This window comes from Gossypium hirsutum, chromosome A04, assembly GCF_007990345.1.
Source record: "Gossypium hirsutum isolate 1008001.06 chromosome A04, Gossypium_hirsutum_v2.1, whole genome shotgun sequence".
NCBI lineage: Eukaryota > Viridiplantae > Streptophyta > Magnoliopsida > Malvales > Malvaceae > Gossypium > Gossypium hirsutum.
The window spans coordinates 65,102,512-65,119,073 of NC_053427.1; the positions used below are offsets into that span (position 1 = coordinate 65,102,512).

A 16,562-nucleotide genomic window follows, 5' to 3' on the forward strand; every position below is an offset into this window, starting at 1 on the left:
TTCAATTTACCCTCTAGAGATCAAAATATTGTGCAAAAGAGTTTGAGTTTAATTTTCAATTGTTTGGACATTTGGCTATATGGGATTCTGGAGCATGCATCATTCCTCCTTCCTCCAATCATCAAATTTAAAACATTAAAACATGCACCAACATTAAACTCACTTGCTTGGTTTTCAATTTTTGGATATCATTGTAAGTAAAGGATTGATAGTTAAAGCACTAACTCTTGTTGTTTGTTTGCTTGTTATAGTAACTAAAGGATTGGTTATAACAAACCTAATAAATAAGTTTAAAGTCTAAAAGCTAAGTTTGAAGAATGTTTGAAATCAGTTGTTTATATTATAGATAATATAAATGGAAAGATCAGATACTATCATAAATCATAAACAATATTGAAATTACTTTTTAAACCATTTTTAATGTTGATTTTAACACTTCTCACTATTTAAATGGAAAGATTAGATAATATCATAAATCATAAACAATATTGAAATTACTTTTTAAACCATTTTTAATGTTGATTTTAACACTTCACTATTTAAATTACACACACACAAAAAAAAATTAACTCAAAACTTATGCTATTTATAAAAATAAAAAATAAAAGAAAAAGATAATGTTATAAAAACACAAAAATAAATAATATTATACAACTTTAAAAAAAAAAAGAGAGAAAATTAATACCATAAAACATAATGTATATTTATGTTGACTTGATAATTAGATTTTGTGTTATTTTAGTGAAGGACAATATTTATCCTACATCTTAACAATGCACTGTCAAACAGATAGACAACGAAAATGGGAATCCCTGTCAGTCAGTCCTATCTATTAGGCAATAATAAAGCAACCAAAACCTGAGGCATTTTTCATTACCATCTGCCTGAATTTCTAACAACTTTATCCTACTTTGTCTTACACAATAAATATTTCGATAAATACTATGAATTATGAATACAAACTAAAACATATTATACATCTTTTTTCTTTTTGTGTTGGAAGAACCAAGTAACATTGCAAAACAACATATAAGTCGTTCCTCACAGATCATGCTTCATCTGTAGTATGTTTACTACACAAATTCCATACATTTACAGATCATGCTTAATCTGCAGCATGTTGCATTTTAGATTACACATTTAATTTTCTCGGGGCAGGTATATTCAATGATCAGATTTAGACACAACAAAATATTAATATGTGGAAAGAAAAAAAACTAGAAGAAGAAGATTGAAGAAAGAATAGTAGAATACCACCAAAATGGAGAAGGGAACGGAAGCAGAGCCATTAGCTTAAATCCAATCCTTTTTTTTTATGCTGCACATACCGGTTGTGATTAATCAGTTAGACTGCGACCAAATTCCCTCCCCTTCTTTCCGCCGCCACATCTGCTAGTCTTTTCCATGTCATTTCTCGTTGGTCTTCCACCTCTCTAGCTCTGGCCATTTTCTCTTCGTATTGTCTCCGACACTCTTCAAACAACTCTGCATCCACTTCCATGAACATCTTCCGCACGTTCACGGTCAATCCATGAACCGCCTGATTCCAGTGTCCTAGAATATTCTTTTCTAACGCCTCGAAGATGAGTGGTAATACCACATGCCGGTTCTGAGCAATTAAGCCTACAATGTGCTCATTGTTCCAGAAGAAGAGCGCTCTCTCCGAAACCTACAACATAAAAAAAATGATCTTAGGAAGTTTTATAGAAACCAATAATTCTGTAGCAACCAGCTCCCTCCGACAACTCCTAAATTCCATTCTATCCTCTACAAAACATAATCTATCATACGTGGGCAACTTAACCCAACTGGTAAAATGCCATTTAAAAGACTAAAGAAATACGAAAAGTCGTAAAAGATATAGAAAGAATAAATCACTGAAGATTATAATCAAGACGAGCTATAAAGTGCAGAATCTACAGGCAATAAGTGTACTTGAATTGAACATTTGTTAAGAAGAGACTGTTATTCCAATTTTGGTGAACTTAATTTCATAATAAGCAACCATGCAAAGAAATGAATGGAACAGAAGTAATAGGAGACAACAGAAAGAGCTTCCTGCAACCACAAATTTGATGGTTAGGTCATCATATATACTTCTATAAACTCTAAAATTACCTGATCATCATAAGTTTATTCTAGAAGCCACATTGCAGGGCAATAAAATATTATACATGGAGAAAGAAAAGGACAATAGAAAACCATTGATTTAGACATTACATAAAGCAAAAACAATTGATTATTCTTCTTTTTGACCGGATCTCAATCACCACAAAAATTATGACTCGAGCAATTCAAGCAAGCATAGATAAACTAACCACAGAATAAAACTGAAACTAGTAGTTTACAGAATTGGACACTGAGCCACTCTACAGTCTTTCAATGGATGCTGAAGGAGAAAAACCATTGAAATGCAAATACAATGGTCAAAACTGGCAACGCCATACAACTTTCCGGAAACAAATCATAAATACAGAACCTTCCCAGAGTGCCAAAGGTTATGCTTCATGAATGAGAATTCAACATTCAGAATCACAGGAAATTACATTAAAGTACCCAGCAGTTGTAGCTGACAAAATTTGTCATCAAAATAATTACTATCATAATGTTTGTTAATCCAATAATTGAACTTCACAATTTATTATTGGAAATATGGGAACTCATAAAGACATAATTATAAAAGAAAGAAAAATAAAAAAAAAGCTTTGGAAAGTTACCTGAAAATGAGGGTTATTAAGACAACGTGCAATCTGCCTGAAAAGAGGAACCATACATCGTTGGAATTCAGCAGATTGCGTTGCTTCAAGTACTTCCTCAAGTTCTCCAAGGAAGAGAACTTCCTTCTGACAATTAGTCACAGGCCAATACTTCAAAAGCCCTCTAATCACCGTGTCAGCCAGCTTATAATCCTTCTCAACGAACTGAGTAACGCAATAAGACAACTGATGATGATACGTAGCCACGGGTTTGGGCTTATGCAAAGGAATCAATGCTTTCGCAAGGAATAACTTATGTTCCTCTTTCATCGGCAACGCAAAACCATTAATAATGCTTCCTAGAATCTCCAAAAGCTCCCCGATCCCGTTATACCTCCCCGTTTCATATATAATTCTATAGAAAATATTATTTATCGCCTTCCTAATAAAAGGACGATGCACCATGAATTTACCGTAAATCCTATGAAGAATCGTTTTTAAATACTCTCTTTCCCTGGGATCCTCTGAATCAAACAAATCGATCAGCTTCAAAACAAAAGAATGATCAATGAATCTCTTCGCAACCATGGTATCCGTATCCGAAGACACGACATATCTCAAAAAAAGCTCGTAAACAAGCTGTAAATGCGGCCACGAAGGGTCCAGATGGGTTTCCTCTTCTTCAGGATCCGTGACTTCTTGACCCGTGTTTTCATGAGACGCCGGAGGGAGGCACCGGCAAATGTTGATTGCGACCATTTTAATCATTTCTTCCTGGCACACCTCCGTGATTTTGCCTGAACCGGATTGAAAAAAATCGACGAGTTCCAGCAACTTTCGCCGCTTCACCTCTTTTTCTCGGACCGTTTTTAACATATCGGTGAAATCTAATTGGTAGCTACAAATCTGTAATTTTCGCAAGAATAGACTTTTCTCTCTCCGCAACGGGGACGTCTCGTAAAAACGGCAAAGGTTCAACAGCGGCCGTCGAGAGCGGGGGCGGGGCTATAGGAACGCTGGGGCTGGAATTCTGCTCTGGTGCGTTCAACACGGGCCGAAAAGCATGGTTGACGACCACCGAACTGGGATTGTGGGAACCTGGTGGACCGAACGCGTATTTTTCTGTCGAATCCGATTTGGAAGCCTTCCGATGCCCTCCTTTCATAATTTTCTTAAACATTTTGAACCAAAATATAAAGAAAAACCTAAGAAAGATTAGGTTGAGCAATCGAGCTAGGGATTTCTTATGCTCAATTGACAGGCATGCATGGTATAATTGCATCCAAGGAACAAATTTCAAATATGGATCTCAAGGAAGGGAAGATTTTAGATTAGAAAAATAATAGGATTTCCATCTGTTCTTATTGGAAATTGTCACCGTTGATTAATCGAAATTTTGGAACGAGTCACTTGAAAAGGCATATCGCCGGATTGTTATCAGCTGAGCAACCGGCAGTGTTCCGGCGATCAATCGGACATAACGAATTTAAGGAAATTAGAAAAAGAAAATACAAAGAGAGTGTGTGAGACGAAAGTGGAGGGTATTTAAGGGAAGGAAACCTTTTCTTTTAATTGTCTGAAACAAAAATATTAATTAATTTTGTAGATTAACGAGGAGGAATTTTATTTTCCCTTATCCAAAAAAACTTTCTGTTATTATTTGACATTGTTTTTATACACGTGGCTTAGTACAGAAGGCGCGGCCCACAGAATTTTGGATCACAATTTGTTAAAGAAATTAAAATGGTTTTGTTTTATAAAAACGAATTTAGTTTAGTTTAATTGTATAACGTCATTTCTAAATGTTGAGGGTAGGATTCAACAAGAGAGGGTTACATTGGTTTTCGGCGGTCCATCTGGTTTAATGTGAGGCGAAGAGCCCTTGTCTTTAGTGGTTAAAAGAGCAAACGGAGAAGAAAGGCACAAGGTTGGAAGGGAAAAGAGAGAGATTCTGTCCCCAAATTTGTGAGTTGTCGTTGGTTATATATGGCGGGTTATGATCCCCAAGCTCCACATGTCCTGGTGTTCTAGGTGATTGGGGAGATTACATAAACTAGTCTGTTGTGGCAGGTCTAGGTCTCGGCATGGTTGCTAGGGTGGCGATTGGGCAAGTTGTCAATCGTGTCAAACAGAATCAGTGTCTAGCATTTGTTTTCATAAGTGGAGGTACTGTAGGGCCTTCACATGGGGCCCATATGTGGTTTATGAACAGGTGTGCTTAAATCGAAGATTTTTTTGAGGAATTCTCATATCGTTTCCAGGAGAGGTGATAGGTGATGAGTTTGTTCATTTGGTACTCCTAAAGGTGACTAATGCAGTTGTAAACCAACTAAAAATTCGACAAAGGTAAGTGTACCTATTAATTAATAGTATAGTTACGGTGAGCACAAATATCGTTCCCCGAAGACTAAAAGTACTAGTAATTACTGTCTTTTTATTATTTAACTGACAAATTGGAGTGATTGATTAAAACTAAAATTAACTAAATTAATTAACTAAAGAACACGACAAATAACGAATAAGGAAAACAAACGATTAACAACCAAGAAGCGAAACAATACCCAGGAAAGAATCCACTTAGACTTCATTTGTCACTATCAATCTACATTACACAATTTCTTCACTTAGTATCTTGATCAGTAAAAATCCATAAATTATGTTAATATCTCTCTTTAAGACTAAGAGCAACTGACTCTATAGAAATCTCTAAATTATGTTAATATCTCTATTTAAGACTAAGAGCAACTGACTCTAAGTTGATTAATTGAAATTTCTTTCTAATTAAAACTCCTCTTATCACATTAACTAGATCTATGGATCCCCTATTAGATTTGACTCTAATCCGATAGATTTATGTCATTCTATTTCTAGTATTGTATGCAACTCCACTCAATTATGATAGATCTACTCTTAAACAGGGTCTATTCCTCCTCTGATTTAAGCACATCAAACATGGATTAATAGCATAGAAATATTAAACCAAGAATTAAGCAGCACACATAATTGAGAATAAGATCCAAGTATTTATTACGTAAAAATAGCAAACAAATAACAGAATTCATTATGGGTTTCATGTCCCCTAGGTATTTAGAAAATTAGTTTAAAATAACAAATAAAAATATCTCAAAGACAGTATAACTACAAGAAATAAAGAAACTCATAATAAACTTCAAACAAATTAAAAGGAGTTCTTCAATCTTGTTGGAAATCTACTTCAGAGTCAACTTCAATAGTGTTTTTTGAGTTGTTTTCTTCAATATTCTCTGATTGCTTACTTCCATCTCTTTATATTTGGTATATATGGGTCTTAGAATGCCCAAAAAACCTAAAAATTATATTTTTTTTGCTTTTCCGGAGTGCAGTTTGTGAAATCCACACGGTCTGGCACATGGCCATGTGGCAACCCATGTTCTCACACAACCGTGTGTCCAACCCGTGTGGCTCTTGAAACTTGCTTCTCACTCGTTTTTCACTCATTTTACTCCCAAATGCTCTCCTAAGTATAGAAATATGAATTTAAAGGATTAAGAGCATAAAATTCACTATTTTAACTCAAATAATCATCCAAAAATGCATTAAGAATGAGGCTAAATGTAACAGCCTATTTTTGGGTCAAATTGGAACAGTGGTTTCGAGGCCACAAATCTGAAGTAGAAATATTTATTTTATTATTTCTTTAAGGTCTACAGCATGATAAAATAATTGTGTGAAAATCATTAAGAAATTTTATCGATTGAGTGCTCAATTTGACTAGAAGGACTAAATTGCAATAGGTGCAAAATTTGAGTTCTATAAGTTAAAGGTGTCTAATTGTTATGAAATTTTAAATTGGAGGTCCTTAAATGGTAATTAGAGCATTACAATTTAGGATAGACAAAAATGGATATGGTTAGGTGAAATTTTAAAGTTATGCATTAAGGGTAAATTGGTAATTTGGAAAATAAAGACAAAATTAACTAAATAAAATATGTCCATCTTCTTCAATTTAGTCCCCTAGCCGAATTTTTTAAGAGAAACCATAGCTAGGGTTTGGCCAAGCTTTCAAGCTTGATTGTAAGTTCATTATTATCCTGTTTTTAATGATTTTTATATTTTTGAGATCGTCGTAACTTGATCTAGCTATTTCAAGGACTAATTTGAAAGAAAGTTAAAGTCTAAAATTTTACCCATGTTGAATATGTTTGTATTTTGATTTTTGATGGTAGAAAATGCATGTTTGTTGTTAGTTAAACAACAATTGTAAAGTGATTTTTGATAAAAATGTCAAATAGGGACTTATTTGTAAAAGGCCATAAAATGTGTAGAAAAGTGTGAATAAATGAAAAATATGGGCTATTATGAGTACAAGTAATATTCGGCTAGGCTTGAGTTGTAATGAAATTGAAAGGAATTTATTTCACAAGCCTAGGGACTAAATTGTAAAATGTTGATGTTAGGGGCAAAAATGTAAATTTTGTCATAATGTGATTTTGGACTGAGTTGAATAGCTTGATGATTAAATAAGTTAAATGTGGTATTATAGATCAAGAAAAACAAATTTCGAGTGTAGATTGGAGGAAAAACAAAATAATTGATGAATAGATCCATTTTGTCGTTTTTGCATTCGGGGTAAGTTCGTATGTAAATAAGCTTTATTATAATTGTATTTTAAATGCTTTAATTTTTTATGAATTGTGTAAATGACTCTATGGACACGTATGACGATGTTTTAGCAAGTGAGAAATCCCAATCGAACCTTAGAAATAGATTAGGATACAAGTGACATGTCACTAGGGTATTATGTTATGTGATTCAGGTACTGGTCCTGTACATCCTACCGGTGCCTGAGTATACCAGCATATGTTGCGGTTACTTGACAGCTTCTGTGAGCAGCACCGTGTAGCTACGTCTTGACTGACAGCTTGTCTGAGCAGGCCTGTTGATGGCTCGAGAGCAAGCATATATGTGTTTTGAGATAGAGGTAGCAATGGCTACGTATGTGACACATTGTGTGTAAGGTTTCCCGAGTATCCAATATTATTATTCCGAGTGGTTTATTAGGTATGTCAAAAAGGAGAAATAGTATGAAACCATTACGAGTTGGTACTGGTATGTGCATAAAACTTATGATTATTTAATACGCGAAATGATGAACTCAAGGTAAGTTGTGATTAAATAAACTATGGTTATGAGATTATAGTAAATTACATCGTCTTATATTTATTACTTGAATGTTAAATGTATGGGAAGATTTGCTTATTTCTTTTATACGAGCTTACTAAGCTATATAGCTTATTCTATTTTACTTTCCATGTTTTATAGTGTCACCAATCTAGCTCGGATTGGAGATCGTTGGAGATTGCATCATACTATCAAACTGTCATTTTGGGTATCGATGATATTAAAATTTTGAGTATATGGCATGTATAGGGACTTGGTCATTTTGTTATATGTGTCATCATGATTTTAGCCAAATGTATTGGATTGTAATAGTCAAAGGCTTGATTTGGTATTTGGCCATGTAAATGGGCTCATTTTGGTTAAATTGGTTGTAAGCTCATACATATATATACATGTATGTGCCAAAGCCTTTAGGTGATGTGGTTTATATTGATTTGCTAAATGTTGACTGGGGCTTAATGACTTGTTGTGAAATGGATGAGTTTGGTTCATTGATAGGCTAGAGTATCTTGATAAGTTAATACAAGTTGAAAGTAGTCTTAGTGGTGTTTTTGAATGTGAGATTTGTATATTTGATTTGGCATAATGAAATATCATGAGTATGATAGACGATGGTAATGCATTAACATGTATTGGCCATGATTGTGGATATTTTGGTTGCCTAAGTATACCATGATTTATGCCATTAAATTTGTGTATGTATATGTGTAAATGAGGGTGACAAATGGCTTGGTAAATAGCTTTTATTTTGTCCACATGGGTAGACACACAGGCGTGTGTGACACACGGCCTGTCCCATGGGCATGTGTTTTGGGCGTGTGTCCCCTGCACCTTAAATTTTGAGAAACAGAATGCACAGAATTGACCACACGGCCGTGTGATGGACACGGCCTTAAGCACGGGGGTGTGTCCAAGCCGTGTAAAGTCTGCACCTATTTTATGAAAATTAAATTAACCATACGGCCTAGCACACGGGCGTGTGACTTGGCCGTGTAACTTCAATTTGTTCATGCCTTGCAAAACAGAGAGTTACATGGGTTAGGGACACGGGCGTGTCCCAAACCACAAGGCGTGTGACCGCTGTTTATAGAAATTTTTTTCTAAGTTTTGTAAAAATTCCTTGAGTTATCGATTTAGTCCCGAACCACTTTCAAAGCATGTTTTGGGCCTCGTAGGCTCGTATTAGGGACTTTATGATTGAATACAAATGGTTTTAATTTGGATGCAAATTTATGACTCGATCTGTACGTTCACTTGTGTTGTAAGTCCGATAATACCTCGTCTCATGTTCTAGCGTTGAATACGAGTAAGGGGTGTTACACTAAAATAAGTTGCTTTTGGCATTTATCAGTGACATGCAAGGAGTTTTCTTAAGGTGTGGCATTTGCTCCAAGGAGTGGAATTTATTTTCGATGAGTGGCACTTTGGGGATATTCTATGGGGGTGTTTGCCTTGATCCTTGAAGAGTTGTACCCGAGGGGTTGAGGGTATTATAATTGCCCCCAAGTCTAAAGGGAGGTTATAAAGTGACATACCTCTAGACATTAAAACGTGTCAACTAAGTTCAAAGTGTTCATTGGGATTTTCTAATTTGAATCATTTTGGCTTCGTTACATGTAGCATATGTGTGGTTTGCATCATTCCTTCTTTCTATGTGTGCATGTACGTGTATTGATTACCATGTGGTACAACTTGTTCTTGAGAAACGGCGTGGTCAGTTTTTATTGTGATGTGTCATTTCACTGGACATGTGTCAGTCGTTTGAGGCCTATACTTTGAGGCTTGTTCTGTAACACCCACACGCAACCCACCCACTAGATCTGGATATGGAGCATCACAAATGGACCTATACTTAATTTTTTCTAGCTTAGTTACCAGGGAACAAACTAAAATAAAATCAATCTAATAATATTAATAATTATTCTTACAACTAAGGCCTTGCCATTCTTAGTCTCTTAAATTTCTAACTTTAATAAGTCTGTTTATTTACAATGAGCCCCCTTACAACTCTTAGCCGGGCTAGCTATTCTATTATCCAGATTCTAAGGGTGCTATTCATCTATAGTATTGTAATTCCTAAAACGAAGCCTCCAATGGTACCCTCTTCCCATGTGCATGACTCTATCTGCCTTAGATTCTCGCGCTCAGCAACATTTGGCTTGGTCCTTCCTCAAAGTCCTCAATCAACCTTGCAAATCCTGCAATCATCATACAAACTCCTGTAAATTGAAATGAACTTATGAGTTCCTTTTTTGTACCATAAATTAAACCCACCGCACAAGGGTAACGGATGTATAACAAAATAATAGAGATACTCCCTACTCGCTCAAGGCTAGCATTCTACATCAAGGTGGCAAACTCCACTCGTATCTTTGAGCTACCTAGCTCACCATGAGACTTTCCTCTGTCAGACTTTTCACTCGTCTGCATCCCAAATACTTCTTCCAATCAGCGAGTCTTATCCTTACTCCTCATCTTCTCTTTACTTTCATGTACACTGCTTACATAGTGTTCGCTGACCCCTTATCTTACTTGGTTGTACGTCTATCTAACATCTTGTACCTCTATGGTAGCGCTTACTTGTCTTTTACTGAAGGGTCCTTAGGTCATGCCTTCATTGGCAGACTTGATCGTACCTGTCCTTGGCAGACTCTTACTTTTCATACCTTAGTCCCAAAGGACTCATTGACACTTTTATGAGATGCTAACATTCAACATGACTCGCCACTTTGACGAATCCATCCTTATTCCACCTTATTGTTTGGAGAAGGGGGTTTACTTCTAGTAATCCACCTCTCACACCAGCCGTTTCTTGGGTATTCTTTTGCCCTATAAGTGAAGGGCAGTCCAACTTGCTGAACTAACATGTTATTGCCCCTACAACTATATAAGCTTGTCATCTTACTTGCTTGTTTCCTCTTGACGAGGACATTCACTTCTCTCTTACTACTTTATTGCACCCCTCCTAGTGGCTTTTGATTGCGTATCTTATCTTGTGATCCTTGGATATTTTCCCTTCACATCTTCATGATTAGGCCAGCTTTTTACGTGGCTTATCTTGCTTTAATTCTTATTCGGTCTTCGCCCATGCTGGATGACTTCCATCCCCATTTTTAGCGGATTCCTCATGATCCAATTACCATACTTACACTTTCTTTTAACTCTCCTTCTACTTGTGCAATTCTTCATTCTTGGTGTGCTGGAAACATACCCTGCTTTTAATGTCCTTGCAGACTCTACTGGCTGCCATAGCCGAGCTATGATCTTAAGCCCTTCTCATCCCATTTCCCTTGTCCTAATGGACCTACCCCGTGTTTACTGTTCTGGTGGACTTACCCGTGTTTATTGTCCTAGCGGACTTACCTCTATGGATGCCTATGGAGTCTTTTATCCATGGTTTTACACCTATTCATCATCCTGGCATACCATCAATTGATGCAATAGAGTCTTTCATCGATGGTCTTACTCATTATACCTAGCTACCATAGCATCTTGCATCTATGGTCTTACATCCTATACCTTATAACTTGCCACCATGAAGTCTTTCATCCATGGTCTTATGCCATATAGTTGTAACAACTTGTTTTCTAATGATGTCAAAAATAGTGGTTTTGGGACCACAAATCCGATGAGTGAGTCTGTAAATATTATTATTTAATACTTACGGGTCAAATATAGTTTATAATGAATTTTGATTTGTTTAAATTTTACTAATTGAACAAATAATTAAGTATAAGTTGTTTGTCCTGAAAATTAAGTGGTTTTAGAAAATGAGGTATTGAGACTTCATTTTTGTAAACTGAGCTTGTAAATATTTATATTTACAGAGTGATTATATAGGTATATTAAGTTTTGGTCCAAATTTTAGTGATTAAATGGCTAATTTAGGTATAAAGACTAAATTGTAAAAATTGTAAAATTTAATCACTTTAGAGTATTATTAGTTATATGGCTTAAAAATGTAAATATTTGAGGATCAAATTAACAACTGACCATTTTTTAATGATAGTGAACGGTGGATGTTTGTTTTAAGGGAAATTTATATATTAAATAATGTTTTAATATTAATAAAATATAATAAAACATCTTTTATAGTGATTATCTTCATCGCTTTCAATATTCCACCTATTTTACTAAAAAGAGAACACATAAACAGCCATGGTTGAAGCTTTAAGTTCGGCTAAGCTTTCATCTTTACTTTGTAAGCCATTTTTCACCCGTTTCTCATAATTTTTATGTTTTTGAGATCGTTGCAATTAGGTCCAGCTAATCTGTATTTCAATTTTCAAAACATTTAAAGTTTTTTAAAATTACCGTTGATTATTTTTAGATGTTCTTGATAGAAAATGGTGGATATGGAAGCTATGAAATGTTTAAGGACTATTTTATAAAGTTATGTTTGTTAATTTGAATATAAGGACTAAATTGTTAATATCTTGAAATTGATGTGTAATTTTTGTGATTTTTGATGGCAAGTGGTTGTAATTGAATGTATTTGAAATTGGTTTAAAGTTTGAAGTCCAAATTTGAAAGTTATGATAAGTTTCACTTTAGGGACTAAATTGAACAAAATGTAAAAAATTAAGGAAAATTTATAAAATAGAAATTATAAGTCATATTAATAAAAATGAATATGATAATTTATTTTAATTTAATAAATTAAAATTAATTGTTATATGGATCAAAGATTGAATCGTACGGAAGAAAATTAAGGAAAAAAGGGAAAATCATAGAATAGTCCCTACGAACAAATTTACTTGCTAGTTGTATCAGGTAAGTTCATAGATTAGATATATGTTTGTATGTTCATGTTATATGTTGTATGAATTAGTTAATTAATTTGTGATTGAATTATTAATATGGAATTAAGTATATTAATTATTTAAGGTTGAATGTAAGGTAAGTAAGATTTACTTGAAATGTGATGAATATATATATAAATATTTATAATTTATGCTATTTTGAATTAGATAAAAATGATAGGTGGTTATTTAATACTGGATTGTAATGATAAATTGTTTACAATTAAGTATAAGGTAAATGTAATTCCCTAAACGTATATCCATGTTTCTGTAAATATTTAACATAAATATGTATCTGCTTCAGTGGTTAAGTGTTCTAGGTGTGTGTGTGAGATCCCAAGTTCAAGCCTTACCTTTAGTAAAAATTTTGTTATTTTTGGAATTAAGCCTTATCTCTGTTTTGTGGGCTTACATTTAATTGTCTGTAATTCCATATCTGAATGAGCTTACTGGTTTGAGTGGTAAGGGTGTTGGTGTATTGTAGGTCTTGTGTTCAAATCCCTACACGAGCGGGGGAGTTTATTTTTGCTCTTTTAACCGAGAGAGTTTCGGTTGAACATAAATTCTGAAGAGGTTGAGCAGTGTGTTAGTTGGAGTAAAATTAGAGTTACGTTATCTTCTGGGGATTCTATTTTTTTCTTTTTTGCAAATTTTACTTTTCCCTTTCCTCTAAGTTTTCTAATGTTAGTCCCTTTCTCTGTCGTTTCTCCCCCTTTTTCCACTTTCAATTTTTGTTTCCTTTTTGTCAGCTGTCATGCCTTCGTTCTTGTTATTTCGATTTTTGTTACACGTTCGTGTAAGTTTTCTATTTTTGTTCATCGTAGTTGATAAGGAGCGATTAAGAATTTGATTTTTACTGTAATTGATGGTGTAGGCGAAGGTTTTGAGCAGTGAAATTCATTCTTTGGTGTAACAAGTGTTAAGAAGGTTCTTCATCGGTGGTAAGTCAGGTTTCTGCTAGTTCATTATTGTCGGAATCTGTTAAATTAGTTTCTAAATCGATGTTGGATATTCTGGTTTTAGGTTTTGGGAAGCTTAGGAGTGTTTTCGCTGCAAAATAGTACCAGGTGTGTACCCAAAACGCAGAAAAAAGGGATTTAGCGAGAGTCGAAATTGCAATCTATCGATGCCATACGACCATGTGGTAGGCCATGTGGTAGGCCGTGTGATCGAGGAAGACCAGGCCGTGCGCAAGACACGGCCATGTGATGGTCGAGGTGTGGCCATGTGAGACACATGGGCTAGGCTAAGTTGGGCATGTGGGCCCACACAGGCATGTCACACGGACATGTGGATTCTAGGCTACACCGTGTGGGCCCCACGGGCAAGGCCAATCTGGGCGTGTGGGCTCAGACGGGCACGTCACACTGGCATGTGGGCCCATTTATCTGAATTTTTTCCTTGCACGGGTCGTCCCAAAAGAATATGGGCCTACAGTACGGTCGGTAAAGGTAAATAAACCCTAAACTTGATGATCTATTTGCTTGATATACTGGTCTGATTATAATACTGATGTACGTTTACTTGCACTATTATCTGCACATCTGTTATCTTTGTACGCTTATATGTGAGCATGTTAGACTGTTTACCTGTATTTGTATATTTCTATATCTGATATTGGGAAGGGATGATGTATTTTGGAGGAAGTGTTCTGAAAGGCAATTTACGCCTATTACCTGGCAGCATGGCTGCATTATATCTGTTATGTGCCGCATCGGTACAACACGGTGTGTAGGGCTGGGTGAGTGTTTTAAACCTTACATGGTGTGTAAGGATGGTTGGAGATGGTGTGTAGAGGATAGGGGTAGGGCATCTGATTTCTAATTCTGATTTGCATATCTGTATCTCTATCTGTAATGGGTTTAAACCTGAATCTGTATCTGACTGATTCTGATTTTCTGGTTGTGTGCAGGCTTAATTCTATTGGGTTACACACTGAGTTTATGTAAACTCACTCTTTTTTGTTTATTCTGTACAAAAAAAAGGTTGGGTTTTAGAATTAAATGGTTTTTTGTAAGCTTCCGCTGTAAAATATGGTTTTAAGGCAAATTAACTAAGTAAATAAAGAAACTGATAACTAAAGGGATTTATAGTGACAACTACATTTTCAAAACCCATTCGTTGTGACATCATCAGATTTGGTCATAACGTCTAATTCGGGTTTGGGGTGTTACATTTAATGGTATCAGAGCTAGTTTACAAAACTCGGCTGTGAATTTTGGGTTCCAGAATTTGGTTTTAAAGATTTGGTTTCCAAATGATTTTAAAACACTCTGGTTAAGTATGTGGTACATCGAGTCTCCAGCACCGATTCTGTAAGTATTCTAAAACCTAGATAGATTATTCTGAAACACTGTAGTTTGTACTCTTTGAAACTGTATTGAAATAGTTAGAGACTAAAACTTCCGAAAACATTTCTAAACTTCTAAAATTTTCTGCATAAAACATTTGTTAATAAAAATTGAAATTGATGCATAAAATTCTTAATGTAGATAAAACTTTGAAATCACAATGAGCGCATGAGGTATCCATGGACATAGTATTTGAGGCTGAGGTAGAGGCTATAGGGAGCTCGAGTTGAGTCCTCATGTCTGGGAAGCATGCCAAATCTAGACACTAGTAAGATACCTGTGTCACCTGCTACTGAGACTGGGTCTCAAAGTCATTCGGCTGGGGACGACGCACTGTCCCAAGCCATGCTGAGGATATTAGAGAGGGTTGCTGGGTCCAATACTGGATCTGGGGGTCGAGGGTCAGTAACTGAATGACTCCGGTCTAATAGAGCTGGGTTATTTAGGGGTGTCATAGGAGTCGCCCCTAACGTGGATGAGTACTAGTTGGAGGCCATTGAGAGAATTATGGATGATTTGGACTGTACCCCTGAGTAGAAATTAAAGGGTGTAGTTTCCTTGCTTCACACGAAGCATACCAGTGGTGGTTAACAGTTACGGAGGGCACTTAGCCTGACTGCCTGACTTGGGAATTCTTTAAGACTACATTCCAGAGCAAGTATGTGGGAGCTAGCTACTTGGACCAAAGTGAGTTTTTGAATCTCATGCAAGGTGACCGATCTGTGGCCGAGTATGAGGCTGAATTTCTGAGGCTCAGCCACTATGCTCGAGGTGTGGTGGCATCGGAATATGAGAGGTGTGTTCGTTTTGAGGATGGGCTGAGGGATAATTTGAGAGTCTTGATAGTTTAATAAAGGGAGCGTGAGTTTTTTGTTCTGGTCTAAAAGGCAAAGATCACCAAAAATGTTAAGCGCATGGAGCGCCAGAATAGAGATAGAGAGAGAGGTAAGAACAAGAGGGATTAGGAGCCCTCGAGTTCTGTGTAGAGGCCTAAGAAAAAGGCTAGATCTGATTAGCCAGTTAGAGTGGGGCTCTTGTTGCTTCAACTAGGTTGTAGCCTTGTGGTGATTGTGGTAGGCGCCATCTGGGCGAGTGTTGGAGGAGGATTAGGGCTTGTCTAAGGTGTGGATCTTTAAAGCACCTTATTAGAGACTGTCCACAGCGGGTAGATTAGACGCAAGCTCTGAGTTTTGTACAGCCTCAGAAGGTAGTTCAGCAGCCATTTAGGGGCCGTGGACAGGCTAGATGTGGTAATGGTTTGGGTTGTGGGCAGAGAGCACAGGGTAGAGGTGCTGGTCAGACAGAGGCAAGGCAGCCTGTCTGGTGTATACTGCAAGATGCCGAGAGGATAGAGATGCTCCTGACGTCATCACCGGTATGTACTTTATTTTTGATGTGCTATTCATCGCTTTGATAGATATAGGGTCTACTCACTCTTATATAGCTAGTTTCGTTTCTAAAAACCTGGGGATTTCTGTTGAGAGCACTTCGAGTGAGTGTAACACCCCTAACCCGTATCCGTCGCCGGAGTAGGGTTACAAGGTATTATCGAT

The 16,562-nt window shown here is 36.1% G+C and overlaps 1 pseudogene; it reads right to left on the bottom strand.

The window, feature by feature from the left end:
* Positions 1–845: 845 nt before the first annotated feature.
* On the bottom strand, positions 846–4,261 carry LOC107948600 (serine/threonine protein phosphatase 2A 57 kDa regulatory subunit B' beta isoform-like; annotated as a pseudogene).
* Positions 4,262–16,562: the final 12,301 nt, after the last annotated feature.